At 42.7% G+C, this 15,917-nt stretch overlaps 1 protein-coding gene across 1 annotated transcript in view; it reads right to left on the bottom strand.

Annotated features, from left to right (window-relative positions):
• Positions 1-15,917, bottom strand: part of LOC126266911 (forkhead box protein F1-like) — a 231,691-nt gene that overhangs the window by 168,096 nt on the left and 47,678 nt on the right. The window lies entirely within an intron of this gene.

Genomic DNA, 15,917 nt, shown 5'->3' with positions numbered 1-15,917 from the left:
CTTGCGGAGTAATGGATGTAGATGTTTATACTGGTGTCGTTATTCCTGGTTTCTCGAACTATTTGTAAATTTTTAGTGACTTTCAACAGCTTGCGCAGGTAAAATCATTGACATTAGTATATTAGTTAAATGTTAACTTTAACTCGAGAAGCAAAATTAACACCCTATTTGTTTCATAGCAGCGGACTATCGTAAGGAATTTCGTTCAGTCCTCGTGTATTGCATTTTTACCGTCTTATTTATTTATTTTTAATTATACTTTTGGTACTAATCGACATTCGGCCAGGAAATGAGCGCTCTGTTATCGTGCAATATGCGACAAAATCATCAGCGGTACGTGCATACCTGCGTAATAGATTCGCTGCAACAATTGTTGTGTTGCTCTAAAACCGTACTCACTATCAGTAAAGCAGCAGATGGCTACTATGTAGATTAGAACAGAGTGATTTTATAGAAACCAAAAGCGAAAGCCACAAGACTAAGACTCGGGGAAATGTCTAACAGATCACGGAACTTGATTCCATTCAGTTAACTCTTGGCTATTTTCTCCTTCATCAAATTACTTTCTTGGGTGGCGTCTTCGTTCAGCTAGAGGTCCAACGGTAGCGAGAGTCGCCATTAACTTCGACTGTTACCGCCGCTTGTTCAAACAGTATGTCAGCAGATAATCGCTCACCTACATACAAACTTCTGAATCCATAAGTCTTCCGTAATACAGCTGACCGCACCCTTTTTTTTAACATTCATTTGCACTGAAAATGCTGTGGCTAGTTAAATGAGTTCCCCCCCCCCTCTCTCCCATCCCCCCCTCATCCTCCCCTCTCGCCACTTCCCCTCCTCTCTCTCGTTGTCTATCCATCCCCCCCCCCCTCTCTTTCTCCCCTCTTGTCTACATCGTGGCATACGTTTAGATCACATGTGCACTGCACATGCGTACCGTTAGACTGACAAGGGCCTGTCACAATACGAGTAGCAACCGTCGTTGTATCGAGCCACCAAGTGATGAGCATATGAAGAGATTTACTGTTTACGTATGCGAGATTTTGAGATATATTCTGTTTCTATGCACAGATGAATCAAGATGGTTTTCAATGGAAATCGAAGATTCACACAGGTGAACTTTATCGCTACCCACTTCATTTCCTAGTTATCAAGAAGTAGTTGCTTTTTACGACGGATACGTTATCTAGGGTAATGTAACAAAAAATTAAGGAAATTATGGTTGGAAGCTCACGAAACTGCACTTAAAAATAGAAAATATAAAAAAGAAATTCAGTGCTTGACGGGTGAATACCTCTCCAATGAAGATCATAATTGCATGATGAAATAGGACAAGGGCTAAATCTGTACAGTGGCTACATGGAAATAATCTAAGCTGTTACGTGCTTCACTCAACAACAAAAAAGTAGATCACCCACATGCCAGACGGTAGTAATTCGAAAAAGACTAAAAACAAAGAAGAAAAGTTCGCATAAAAAGAGTTACGTAGCTATTCACCTATCTTCAAAGGCTATGACACAGAATACGTTTTGGAACGAGTAGAAAGTACGGGGTGTTTACTTTACACTTCAGAGGCGCAACCTACTACGTTTCAAAAAATGGAAAGTTAATGGTTTATATTTGGCATTTCATTTCTACCTGAGGAGACCGTCCGTCGTTGGCCGGATTTCGATGAGCAATCACCGTGGTCAAGTTCGACACTATGAGCTTAACTCCCGATGCAGGTCGTACATTTCTTTCGTGTTTTGTTCTACAATCATCCATTATCTTTTGAAGGAGCTGCCGGGCGACAATTTTTTATTTATACACGCACGTACAATCTTATCTCACCAAAACTGTTTTACGACCTATGATATCTGTGTCTTTTGTCGACCACTGACAGGATTCTGATGAATTTCACGTGTCCATCTACATATTTTGCCGATCACCTGGTATATATGTGTAGTAACTAGCTGGGATGCACGGCTTCACTCAGGGAGTTGATATGAGATTGTGTGGTTGTTGGAATAAAAGAATAAACTTTAAAATATAAGAGAAAAAAATACAGGAAACGTAATCTAACTATTTACAATACTTGTTAAAGTATAAGAGGTAAAATTTTTTATTGAAAACATGTTCCAACTATTTACAATACTTGTTTACACACAACATTTTTCATTTTGCTATCTGTGATAGATGTGTACAATTTTTTTGAATTTCCTACTCGGGAGTAAGCTACATATAACTGACCGTGAGAGAAGCAGAGTCTTTGATGCCGCAACATTTTCAAGTTTGTTAACTCTAAAACTGTAGGCTGATTTGATTGGAAAGTGCAATCTTTTACATTGTAATGGCAGTTCAGTGGAGATCAGTGGTATTGTGGGGATAAATAGTGTGTGTCCTGTGTACTTTCCAGTCGTAAGTTCGGCTTCGTCCATGTTATTCGATAGCTGTTTAACTGTCACCTTGTTCCATTACATAGTTTCGGTGAGTTTAGATTTCTGAGAAGTATGCTCAGAGTTCCAATTTTAAATCGAAGGCAGTGCAATGACATTCCTGCTACTTGCAAAGAGTTTCGAAATTCTGCACGGAAGCTCACACTTTCTTCGACGTTTACCATCACGTCGATCGATTTGTATATTCTCCCTCCACCGGGAATTTTCTTTTGATTATTGAAAGTGATATCGTTGACAAGATTATTTTTAATTGTCAAAATTTCTCTTTGAAATAGCCTGTCCGGATTGGTATAGTTGTAAACAATGTTTGGGTAAATTTTGTCGATGAGTTACTTTTCAGCAGTAGCTTTGTTGTAGAAATCACAATTGAGTTTAATGATCGTGTTCTGTATGTGGCATAGCCATCAGCATCGGCTTTTGTGTCGTTGAAGTATGGGGTTGTTTTTTTTTCCATCACTCATACATGGGGAATTGCGTTTTAATGGCCCGCATGGTCCGTGGATCATGCTTTTCACTACTATGTCGTATAGTTTCGGACCTTCTTGTGACTCGGGGAATTCAGCTTCGATGGTTTTGTCGATATTCGTGAGTTGAATTCCATCGTATAGCCACATAAGATTGTGTGAGTGAGGCAGTCCTCGCTTTCGCTATTCGATTGTGTACATCCATCATCTAACGGTTGCAAAGATGTGGTACTTTGTGATGACTTCAATAAATCTCATTTGTTTTTGTCGTAAAATTCGGTCTATTATATCGTGTCGATGCACGGGGGCTTGTCCATTTCTCATTTGTTTTTTTGATTTCTGGTCGCGAAGAGTTGTATGTGAATATTATGAAGATGTGAGGTCGTCTATATTTTCTTATGTAGGTCTTGGAATCTTGAGTGTATTCGTGTGTGTGTCTCGGACTTCCTATGTATGAAGAGGGTAAGATTACCGTTGTTCCAGTGTCGCCACTGTTTCCATGGTTTATGATTGCGTCTCAATACATATCACCCAGGAATTGTTGAAATAAACGGCGAGTGTTAAAAATGTAGTTGTAAAGGTAGTTCCCCCTCGAGAAAGTGTGATAGGACCGTTATTGTTTACAATATTTATAAATTATCTAGTAGAAAACGTCGGGTGCTAAGGCTGTTCGCAGATGATGCGGTTGCGTATAACAGAGTAACAACGCCAGAAGATAGTAACAATTTGCAAAATGACCTCCAGAGAACTGGTGAATGGTGCAGGCTCTGGCAGTTGACCCTGAACGTAAATAAATGTAACATATTGCGCAAACATAGGAAAATAAATCCAATATTGTAAAGCTATGTCATTGATGCATTCCGCTGGCAACAGTATCTGCTGTAAAATATCTGGGGGTAACTATCCAGAGCAACCTCAGGTGAAATGATCATATAAAATAAATAGTGCGCAAAGCATATGGCAGACTCAGATTCATAAGAAGAATCTTAAGGAAATGTAACTCAACCACGAAGGAAACGGCTTATAACGCGCTTGTTAGGCGGGTTATTGAGTATTGTTCATCTATCTGAAATCCCTACCAGATAGGACTGATTCAAGAGATAGAGAAGATCCAACGAAGAGGGTACGTTTCTTCACGGGATCGTTTAGCTGGCGAGAGAGTGTTACGGAGATTCTCGACAAATTCCATTGGTAGACGTTATAAGAGGGTTCAAATGGTTCTGAGCACTATGGGACTTAACTTCTGAGGTCATCAGTCCCCTAGAACTTAGAACTACTTAAACCTAACTAACCTAAGGACATCAAACACATCCATGCCCGAGGCAAGATTCGAACCTGCGACCGTAGCGATCGCGCAGTTTCAGACTGAAGCGCCTAGAACCGCTCTGCCACTCCGGCCGGCTTACAAGAGGGGCGTTGCGGATCACAGAGAGATTTACTATCGATATTTCTAGAGAGTACGTTCCGGAAAGAGTCGTACAACAAATTACTTCTCTGCAAATACGCTTTGCATAATGACCACCACGAGAAAATTCGAGAAACTGCAGCAAATACACAAATTTACCGACAATCATTCTTCTTAGTTAGTGGTACGAAGAGTACCCTCCGCCACACATCTTTAGGTGGCTTACGAAGTATGTCGTAGATGTAGATGTATTCAAATTAACTTTATGCTCTGTAAGCTAGTCGTACCTCCTAGCTGTGAGAAGGAAATGACCAACCTGTTGACCTCTTTACACATTTGTTTGGTTCTACGCGCTACGAGCATGGATGTGTGTGATGTCCTTAGGTTAGTTAGGTTTAAGTAGTGCTAACTTCTAGGAGACTGGTGACCTCAGAAGTTAAGTCCCATAGTGCTCAGAACCATTTAAAACATTTGTTTGGTTAACCGAACAACAATTTTTGTAGGACAGAAGGAACAGAACTGTGGACACTATGTGTGTATTTTTCTGTCAGGTGCTCTTATTCTAGTAAGACTTTGTCTTTAGAAGAGTTTCTTATCATACGGCAGCAGCTGACTCCTGACTAGTTGGATACAACACAAAGAGACTGATACGCAGGCAAGTGCGAGCTTGTCTATGTTTAGATGAAGTTGTTTCGATGTTTAGTGCTGGATATCGTGTGAAGAACGAATCAGTATTGTTGTGTACATTTTAGTACACCACAGTAAGGAGAGGTGAAGTACAGAGTGGTGAGGTAACTGTCGTCGTAGAGAATCTGGACAGAAACAGAAGAGATAAGTGAAAATTTAAGACAGTGAACAGAAGATTTACTTAACTTGTGGTTATCCAATGTACGTAGAGTCATCACAAATAGTGCAACAAGAAACTGTAATCCATCTGTGTGAACCAGGATGAGGCTCCCCGAAGTGAACATGAACGTCGATGTCGAAGATGCGACTAGGCGCCCTGCGTAGCGACGTGGCCCCGAGCGAGAGTGGCCTGTGGGCTGCCGCTGGCCGTCCTACATCGCGACGGCAGAGGGTGACCGTAAGTCCAGAGCCGCTGGAGGCGCGGCTCAACGGGCGAGCACGACTGCGTCTGCCAGATCCTTCGCAAGCGCTATCGGCGGCACGGAAACTTGCAGTTTCGTTGATAAGGTGTCCGCGGCGTCGTAACGATATGTGATACCTTAAGTATATGGAGAGTAGATCTAGACTACTCCTTGATGGTTCAGGACTTGTTCTGCCGTCTTATCACTTCATTTGGACATGTTGTTCCATAAGACCCACTTCTGTGATTATGTAATCTTCACCGTGTTCCATCCATACTGGCATAGACGTTACGTTACGCAGAAATAATTAACCGACGGTAACACCGGAGGCCAATTCTAATTTGGTAATATTGTCTTGACATAATAATATTCAAATGAAGCTAGAAACGAATGGTAGTTACTTTATTTCATAAGGCATTATCAAAATGATTGACGAAAACGCACTAAGCTATGAAAAGGATTATAACCATGCAGAACAAGCGAAATGATTATCCGAAATCCCTGTAGTGTACGGTTCGGTTATACATTTTTTAGTTAGGTTTATTTTTATCTTTGAGTCTATCTGGATTTTTTTTCTTTGCGTCTCTGCTGTCGTCGGTAAAGTGATCGACGAAAACGTACTGAGAGATCAAAAGCTGATCTATTTGATATTAGACGTCGTTATTACAGTCTGAATGAAGAAACACCGTAAGCATAGTACAACATCGGACGAATGAAACTATAAACGCATTTACACAGGTACAGTAAAGTTCGTAAATCACGGAGTATATAGCTTTTCCTAAGACTATTTGTTGCTTCATGTTTTTTTAGATTTTTGTCTCCACACTCATCCACTGCCACGCACCGCGATCAAACTTCCCTACTAAATCATGAGAATAAGGTCTGTCTACGAACTCAACTACGAGTGGGTGACACAGAGAAAAGTCTGTTTGTTCTTACACACACAAACCTTTTGTATATAGATACCGATAATACGAGGAGCGTTCAAGACGTAATGCACATTTATTTCTCACGGACAATTTAGGTTAAGAAATGCGAAATTTGTTGGGTGACATCGTGGAATATTAACGCTTAACCCACGGTAGTTTCATGAAGTCCCGATAGGTGGCGGCGCTATACGTAGTATTCAAAATGGCGTCTGTAGCGGAGGTGCGTTTCAAACAGAGAGTTGTCACCGAGTATCTTTTGGCGGAAAACCGGAGCATCGCAGAGATATTCATATGCCCTTTCAGAATGTCTACGGAGACCAAGCAATGAACAAATGAGTCGTTGGGTAAGGCGTCTGTCACATCACAAACAAAGTAGAGCAACTCTTTAAGTAGTGCTGACACACTGGTCCACCAGTAGAGGTACTTAAGAATCGATCTCCCGCTGGGTTCCTCCACGCCAAACAGAAGACCACAAAGAGCAAAGAAGGACCACCTGAGCGAAATTGCTTGCGTTTCAAGAGAGTGCTACTGACAATTTTTTGTCCAACATCCTCACAGGCGATGAAACATTGGTTCATCTTTTCGAACCGGAAACAAATCCATGGATTCGCGTTACGCCACCTCTCTTCCGAAGAAAAAGTTCAGAGCCCCGCCCTCAGCCGGTAAAGTCATGTCCACGAATTTCTGGAATTCTGAAAGGCTTATTTTGTTTGCTGTCCTCCCTCATGGTGTAACGATCAACTCTGAAGTGTATTGTGCTGCCATCATGAAACTGAAGAAACAGCTGCAGCTGTTCGTCGCCACAAAAAATGCAAATCAACTTATCCTTCTCCATGACAATGCCAGCCCTCATACAAGTCTGCGTGCCCGAGAGCTGCTCACAGAACTTCATTGGACTGTTCTTCCTCATCCACCCCACAGCCTCTGGATCTCGCATCTTCGGACTTTCATCTGCTTGGCCCAATGAAGGTTCCATTCCGTGGGAAGCAGTACGTGGATGATGCGGAGGTCATTGATGCAGCAAGATGTTGGCTCCGACATCGAACCAGTAGAATGGTACCATGAGGATATACAGGCCCTCCCAATACGGTGACGTAATGCCGTCCTATTGAACGGAGATTGTGTTGAAAAGCCGGCCAGTGTGGCCGAGCGGTTCTAGGCGCCTCAGTCTGGAGCCAGGCGACCGCTTCCGTCGCAAGTTCGTTTCCTGCCTCAGGCATGGATGTGTGTGATTTCCTTAGCTTAGTTAGGTTTAAGTAGTTCTAAGTTCAGGGGACTGATGACCTGAGACGTTAAGTCCCATAGTGCTGAGAACCATTTGAACCATTTTGTGTGTTGAAAATATCATTTTGCAGCCAAAGGCGTGGGAAATAATATGGTGTATTGGAAGCCTGAATAAAAGCCACCTGCATTCAGAAAAAAAAATGTGTAGCATTACTTATTAAACACCCCTCCTACACTGGAAACTAGAACAACAGAAGTGCCAATAGTACCATCGAACCTTTTGTAAAGTGGAAAAGCAAGTTCACATTTACGAGAGGACTTCAAAAAATAAGATAATCATCCCGTACCACTCTTAGACCGTTTCGCAAGAAGAGTGCTGCGTTGTAAGGAGAAAGTACATCTTTCGGGAATCCTGCAGACACAGTTCTGCAGCGGAACTGATAACAGGTGTAGCGCAAAGTCCTAGTCAAATGGTTCGACGACTAGAAATTAAAATACGTGGCACAGTACGAATCTTGTGGGCTAAACGTGTAAAGTGTACACAAATTCTCTGTGAATCTCTGGCTGTATATGAAACAAATGCAATGCCGCCTCCAGCCGTAGTAAAATGATGTCAAGAATTTGACCAAGGCCACACAGACATGAATGATGCCGATGGAGAATCAAGATCATCGACATCGAACACAGGCGACACTTTTCAGGCAAGTCGAAGAACTAATCTGCACCAATCTCAGATTTTCTGACGATTAGGACGTTCAAAAAGCTGTTCTCGAATTGCTCCGTGTGGCCAATAAGCGGATTTACGTCTTCAAGTAACTGAACTTTCCGACCGTTGTTTACGGAGACTTGGTGACTATGCTGAAAAATAGTGTCATTTACCTGTGTTGCTTTCAAGTGTAGTCCAGTATGCAATAAAAGTTACTTGACCTGACATAATAATAATATTTAACCTACTTTCTGCACTGTCTTCTTAATACTAGGTATTGTCGGCAGAAACCCAGCACTTTCGTGCATGTGAGTTGAAAACGAGATAAAGCCGGTTTTAGGAGAGAGTGCCGGAGTCGGAAGTAACGGAGACAGAGACAGAAATATTCGCGGAGTGGGGCCAGGAATGCGGCCTTCCGTGGGCGGCCACAGCGTCGCGTGGCCCCAATATGGCGACCGCAATCCGACACCACGGCGCGACACTCGTGTTTGTCGGCCTAACCTGCCTCTCCGGCGTGAGACTCGTCTCCGACAAGACTCACTGCTACCTGCCCCGATGGGTGCTCCTGATTTGCTCCGTCCCTTCCTTGTTGACATCTTCAGTAGACACTTTCTCGCTATGTGCCCTCGATTTTATATTATTTGGTTGGTGTATAAGTTTGTAGAGTTTTTATTTTGCATGTTGGTATTCCGGTTGCTGCAGGTTTATTTATCGGTTGCAATTTTTTTATTTATTGTTTACTGTTGCTATTTGACTTTACATAGAGTCATTTTGTCACTTGGACATTCTGAGTGGAGCTGTTTACGTTACAAAATGAGGTGCGAAATAAAGAAATCGAAACATTTCCCACATTTTCTTCTGTTTGAGTTCATTAGAGGGGTTACAGGAACGGAGGCAGCCAGAAAAATTTGCGCCATGTATGGGGTTAATTACACTGGACATAGAATGAAAAGAAAATGTGTTTCTCGTTTTTAGGTAAATGGCCTCGACATTAGTGACTCTTCACGTTCAGGAGACATTCGGGGTTTGGTGAAGATCGTTTAAACGCATTATTCCACAATGATCCTTTTCACTGTGCTCGAGAACTGGAAAATTTGATAAACTGTGATCATTCCACCACCGTGCGACATTTGTATGCAATGAGGAAGGCTCAAGGATCGGGTGTATGGGTACCACGTCCTCTAAACCAAAATCTAAAAAATCATCGGGTACATCTCTGCTCTTTCGTCGTCAATTGGCTCGCGAGTGACACCGACCCTTTCTATCCGGTATTGTTGAATTGTATTGTATTGTATGTTAACCGGGGGCCTAGAAACGACGGAGAGGCTCCGTCCCCGCCACATCCGCAGTGGTCCACAACTCCACGACGACTACCGCAGTGCACTTCACCCCTCGGCCGCCCCACACCGAAACCAGGGTTATCGTGCGGTTCGGACCCCGGTAGACCCCCCCAGCGAACGTCTCACACCAGAAGAGTGTAACCCCTATGTTTGCGTGGTAGAGTAATGATGGTGTACGCGTACGTGGAGAACTTGTTTGCGCAGCAATCGCCGACATAGTGTAGTTGAGGCGGAATAAGGGGAACCAGCCCGCATTCGCTGTGGCAGATAGAAGACCGCCTAAAAACCGTCCACAGGCTGGCTGATTCACCGGACCTCGACCCTAATCTGCCGGGTGGATTTGTGCCGGGGATCGGCACGCCTTCCCGCCCGGAAAGCCGTGCGTTAGACCGCAAGGCAAACCGGGCGAGCCCATCCGGTATTGTTACTCATGATGAGAAATGGTGTCTTTACGGTAACGTTAAGAAAAGAAATAAATGGTTGAGCCCAAACAAAGCAGCAACTACACGTACAAAGACCTGCGCGCATTCACAAAAGATAATGCTATGCATCTGCTGGAACAGTGGTGATATGGTGTATTACAAATTACTTCCCAGAGGTGTTACCATCACTGCTGGAATTTATTGTCAATAACCGAAACGTCTTGAGACTTAATCCAAGAATACCGGCCAGGAAGACTGCGTGAAGTGATGCTAGTCCACGATAACGTCAGCTCGCATTCTGCTAGATACAAAAAACACTATATAGGGGTTGGTTTGGGAATTCATTCACCACCAACGTTATTCACGTGATCTTGCATCCTCAGATTTTCATCTTTTCCACTTTCTATCTAACAAACTTCTGCGTACTTCCTTTCCGGATGAAACTGCACTCCGAACGTGGCTCGACGCGTTCTTCGACTCAAAACCACGTGATTTCTACAGCCGCGTTGGCAGACTGTTGTAAATACTGAAGGTGAATATGTTATTGATGATTAAAGTAGCTGTTATGTGCATTTGTTATGTTTAGTACACTTATGGAAAAACTTATGCACCAGTCAAGTATTTTATAGATAAACGTTTCGATCACTGATCTAAGGGACATTCATTCACCTGCGTAGTGTATTCAATGGAGGTCGCTTGCAACAGCGGTCGCAACGTGAGTCTATAAAACAGTATGACTAACCTGTCACACTCCCAGAAAATGAAATGTTCTGGTCCTGTCGGTGAAGATTGAATTTTCAGCCCAAAAGCGTACTTTTTCCGGCTTCATTCGGAGCAGTGCATTTGCAGCTACAAATTTCTTTACGTGTATGAATGCATATAAACCAAAGGGTCTCATATCTATCGAATAAAGTGGATCTTTCCTCTTGTTTTTCAGGGCTTTATCCCGTATCTCCACGTAGTCGGCATGTTAAATTTCTGTTTAGACAGTGTTAGTGGTAGAAAGTGACCGGATGACCTTTCTGTGGCACGCTGTCCAGGAGGATAGCAAAGTGCACGTTGCAAGAAATCGCAATGAAAATCCGCCAACTTCCCATTGTTAGTGCACCTTCTTGGCAATGTACGAGAGCGGGATGAAAAGTAATACCTCCGAATCTTATACGTAAAATTTCTTAACGCTTTTTATATCAAACAAAAGTTATTAGTATCCTATATCTTTATTCTTCATGTCTACATTCGCAGTTCTCCGCAGCTAGAGGGCTCCGAATTGTAGCGTGTAATGGAGCGGTGTGTGACGTAACTACGAGCGACGTTCAATAAGTAATGCAACGCATTTCTTTCTTTGCAATTATCGGTTGAAAAGATACGGAATTTGTTGACGGACATCGTGGAATTTTTGCGCTTTAGCCTCTATAGCCTCATGAAGTTTCGATTGGTGGCGGCACTATTCGCAACTTTCGAAATGGCGTCTGTAGCGGAGGAGCGTTCCAAGCAAAGAGCTATCACTGAATTTCTTTTGCCGGAGAAAAACAGAACGTCGCAGATATTGATAAACGCTTGCAGAATGTCTACGGAGATGAACAGTGAAGAAAAGCACGGCGAGCCGTTGGGCGGCACACAGCTGTGACTTCCGGAATGCTGGATTGTGCGGGCACTCTTACTGGAGGTGATTGACAGATCATAATCAAACACGTCGCTGCTCAACTGCACGTATCTTTAAGTAGTGTTGACACACTCGTCTCAAAGGTGTGTGCCCTATGGTTTCGAGCCGACTAACTGAATACCATGAAGAACAACGTAGGACCATCTATGGGAAATTGCTTGCACTTTACAAGGTTGATCGTGACAGTTTATTGTTGAACATCGTCACAGGTGATGAAACATTGGTTCATCACTTCGAATGAGAAACTAAACGGCAATTCCTCCACACCGCCTCTTCTCCGAAGAAAAAGTTCAATGCCGCACCCTCACCCGGTAAAGTCGTGATGACGGTGTCCTGGGACTCTGAAAAGGTTATTCTGTTTGATGTCTTTCCTGACGGTACAACGGTTAACTCTGAATTGTGTTGTGTTACTATAGGGAAATTGAAGGAACGACTTCAACGCTTTCATCTCCACAAAAATGCAAACGAACTTCCCCATGACAACGCAAGGCCTCACACACGTGTGCGCTCCCGAGAGGCGTTTACACATCTTGCTTAACAATCTTCTTCCTCGTCCATGCCACAGCCACAATCTCGTATCTCCCGACATCTATCTCTTTGTCTCAATGAAGAATGTACTCCGCAGGTACGTGGATGATGGGGAGGTTACTGATGCAGCAAGACGTTGCTCCGACGTTGACCAGAAGGGTGGTACCACCAGGCCATATAGGCCCTACCAGTAAGGTGGTTTAAGGCCGTCTCATTGAAAGTTTATTACGTTGAAAAATAGGATTTTTCAGCCAAAAGAATCAAGAATAATATGGCATGTGGGAATCCTGTACAAAACCAGCCTGCTTTCGAAAAAGAGTGTTGCATAACTTATTGAATGCCTCTCGAATATCGGTGGGTGAGAAAGCGTGCTGAATCGAGTTTAGAAGTCGAAGAGGTCTCCCACAGACGGAGCATCCTCTCCTTCAGCACGACGGTGCCTGAACGCACACCAGCGCTACGATGTCTGCAACAATCCTATGCCTTGGGCTTACTGTTATCGATCATCCTCCGTACAACCCGGCTTGGCTACTTTCGATTTTCATCTGTTTCCAGAACTTAAAGAACACCATCGAGGACTTCACTTTGATAGTGATGAAGTGGTTCAAGCAGAGCTGAAGTTGTTGTTTCGTGAAAAAAGCCAAACATCCTACGTTGACGATATCAACAAACTGATCTGTTTTTCGGAGAAATGTGGTCGTCAATAGGACGACTATATTGAGTAAATATGTAGAATTTTAACGTTACTTTATTAAAAATCTGCCATCGTGAGAGATACCTTTTTGTCCAAATTGCACTTCTCTCAGTTTTTATCCTTGCGATTAATAGAAACGACAAGTCCATTATTCACCAGCTGTTCTTTTAATCGTGTCAAGATAATCAATAACAAATCTTTTGCATCACAGGGAACACAGGCCAGAACCTTCCCAACAGGTGAAATCGACTTCGCAATTACAGTTTTTTTTTAAGTTTCCCTTGTTCTTAGAGGAGGTATCACTGGTTTAAATTAGAAAAAGATCCTGTAAACGTGTGTATTACTGTTCGACAAAGAGAGTGGAGCATCCAAAAAATGAGAGGGGCGCGAACAAATTAGGGAACCCTAACCGTTGAATAGTGGAGGTGATGGTGGGGATATCGGCGATGGAAATGCAACCTTATAATTAACGCTAGGTATCGTCTTCCATCATTTCCTGTTCTACTACTGTCCTCTGGTTGTCGGGAACGGGTAGATTGTGCGTTGTGGTTCTCATAACTCTAGCAAGCTTTCTTACTTCAAATTCTTTACCACTCTTCTTTCCAGCTTAAGATTTATGAAGGTCATTGTATTATTTGTATTGCGACTGAATAAATTCGAGTTGTGCGTTGAGTCCTTTGAGAGGAGGTTCAAGGACTTCTTTTTTCTGTAGACCTTGGTTCAGGGACATTCAGAAACGTTCATACCGCTGCAGCTAATTCCTTTCGCATTACGCTCATTAGATGAAAGTTGTTGCCCCATCGTACAGTTTTGCCAATGGTATACTTAATGAATCAGTTATGGTCAAATCATCGTTCGGTACAAACCCCCTTAATGAACTCGGGACTTTACATGATGATCAGGGTCTCGTGCCTCGGTGTTAAAGACTGGCGTTTCTTAGGGCGGGAGTATGACAGTTCTGTTTGGAGATCGGGACAAAAAGAGTCGCTGCCTACAAAAGGATGATTAGTTATTTTCGACGATTCAGTGATTGTTTTCATCGCATGTGGCTGCTGAATATGAATGGTTGCCGGGAATTTGAAGTTTTACATCTGGATGCCAGATGCATGTCACACGAATTGAGTACCTGAGAAAAAGGAATCTGGAAGTGTTGGTTATTTCAATGAACTTGGCAGAGAGGAAGTGTTCCTGTTTGGTAACGGTTACTATTCAGCAACGCGCTGTTTGTTTCAAGAGAATGCAGGCACCAAACACGTACGCAGACCCATCTCCGATGAGGGATGTGTACAAATAATACACCTGGAATTACTTTCAGGCTGGAATTAAAGTACAAGTAGCCCCACAATTGTAACATATATTTTGTATGAACAGGGGCTTCAGGAAGAGGCTGAACGTGTTCTGTTAAGTTTTGTGGTGTTAAGGAGATTATATGACTGTTACGTGATGGTGTTTCATGTCCCAGAAAAACATTCTGACCCTAATACACGATTAATTAGACCTTGTAGCTCCATAAAACAGTTGTAAAAAGGGAATGTTGCATTCTTCGGTTCGGATCGAATTTCGTATAGTCAAATTATGTCGTAATACGCATTGTGTGTAATCGCTGCATTCACATTTACGAACTACGGATCCAAAAGGTGTAAACTTGAAAACTTGGCCTGCGCTAACCAACCCTGCAGTGCGTCTACAAATTGAAGAAGCCAGTGCAGGCACTTACGTTCGTCAAGACGAATATTCACCAACACCGTTTCCTGGAAGTCAAATGTTCTTGATTTAAGAGTAAGCGAAGGCATTCTTCGTTCGAAATGAGAATTTCGTGGGGGCAACGAAAGCACACAGTAAAACGCGGCCCACTCGCTTTCTTACGTCACCTTGTTAGAAAACAGCCTAGTAGCGGCTCATTCTGTGGTATCCTGTTTCTTTTGCCTCGCATCTCTTTTGTGATGCTTTTTCACAAGAGATGAAACAGCACTAAACTGTCATACTTACTCTTAACATTACTGTGTATTGATTTTATATAAGTTTCACATATTATTATTAAAATTCCTCAATAAATGTCAGTTTCCAGTGTCGTGATCGGTTCCATAAGAGATTTAATACTAAACTATCAGTTTCATATTTATACTTGTCGTAGTACGATAAAGAAAAATCTTCTTAGCCTGATACAAAGAGTCTAAATGAGCTGCGAGATTGTTTTGCGTCTATTCCTCGTGTTTCGATCTAATTAATAAACTGGAATATTACGTCGTCATAATATTCTTTGTTGTAGACATTTCCTGGCAGAATCATCCATGGTTAGTAAAAGGGGGATGATGATGATGATGATGATGAGGTCCCATACTCCGAGGAGCATTGTGTACGTTGCAGGAGGCACGCACCGCTGTACTAGGCAAGGTCCTAGCGGAGGTGGTTTGCCATTGCCTTCCTCCGACCGTAATGGGGATGAATGATGATGAAGACGACACAACAACACCCAGTCACCTCGAGGCAGTCATCCCGCCTGGAATCGAGCCCGGGGCCCAGTAAAAGGGTAACAGGTAGAATGACCGTTCACTTTCATTTGTAAGCCATGGTATCCGAATTCAGCTATGGCTTCTCTTCATGGTGAATAGCGTGAAAATTGTGTCAAAATTGCAATCAATAACAGTAACATTAAGAAAGTGAGTGACGAGGTATCGAATTATTGACGATTGAAAGTGTATCAACCAACTAACGCTACAGGTATATCATAAGAGAGTTTATGCAACATGATGAATTAAGTGTGAGGTAGCTTTGTGCAATACGGGTGTTGCATTTTGTGAATGCTGACCGAAATCAAATTTGTAAAGTGTATTCATACTAAGGTTTTGAGCCTTTTCTGAAATAAATGCGGCTTTGTGCTGTGGACGATATGTGAGCCCAGTACTTCATGCCACAAACGAAATAGCAATCAAAACAGTTAACTGAATCCGGTGGATTTCCATATAGAAAGTCCAAAAACTAAGTGTCTTCAAAAGGTCTCCCATATTCTTATAGTGGA

Source organism: Schistocerca gregaria, chromosome 4 (assembly GCF_023897955.1).
Source record: "Schistocerca gregaria isolate iqSchGreg1 chromosome 4, iqSchGreg1.2, whole genome shotgun sequence".
NCBI classification, from domain to species: domain Eukaryota; kingdom Metazoa; phylum Arthropoda; class Insecta; order Orthoptera; family Acrididae; genus Schistocerca; species Schistocerca gregaria.
This window is presented reverse-complemented; position numbering and strand designations above follow the sequence as displayed.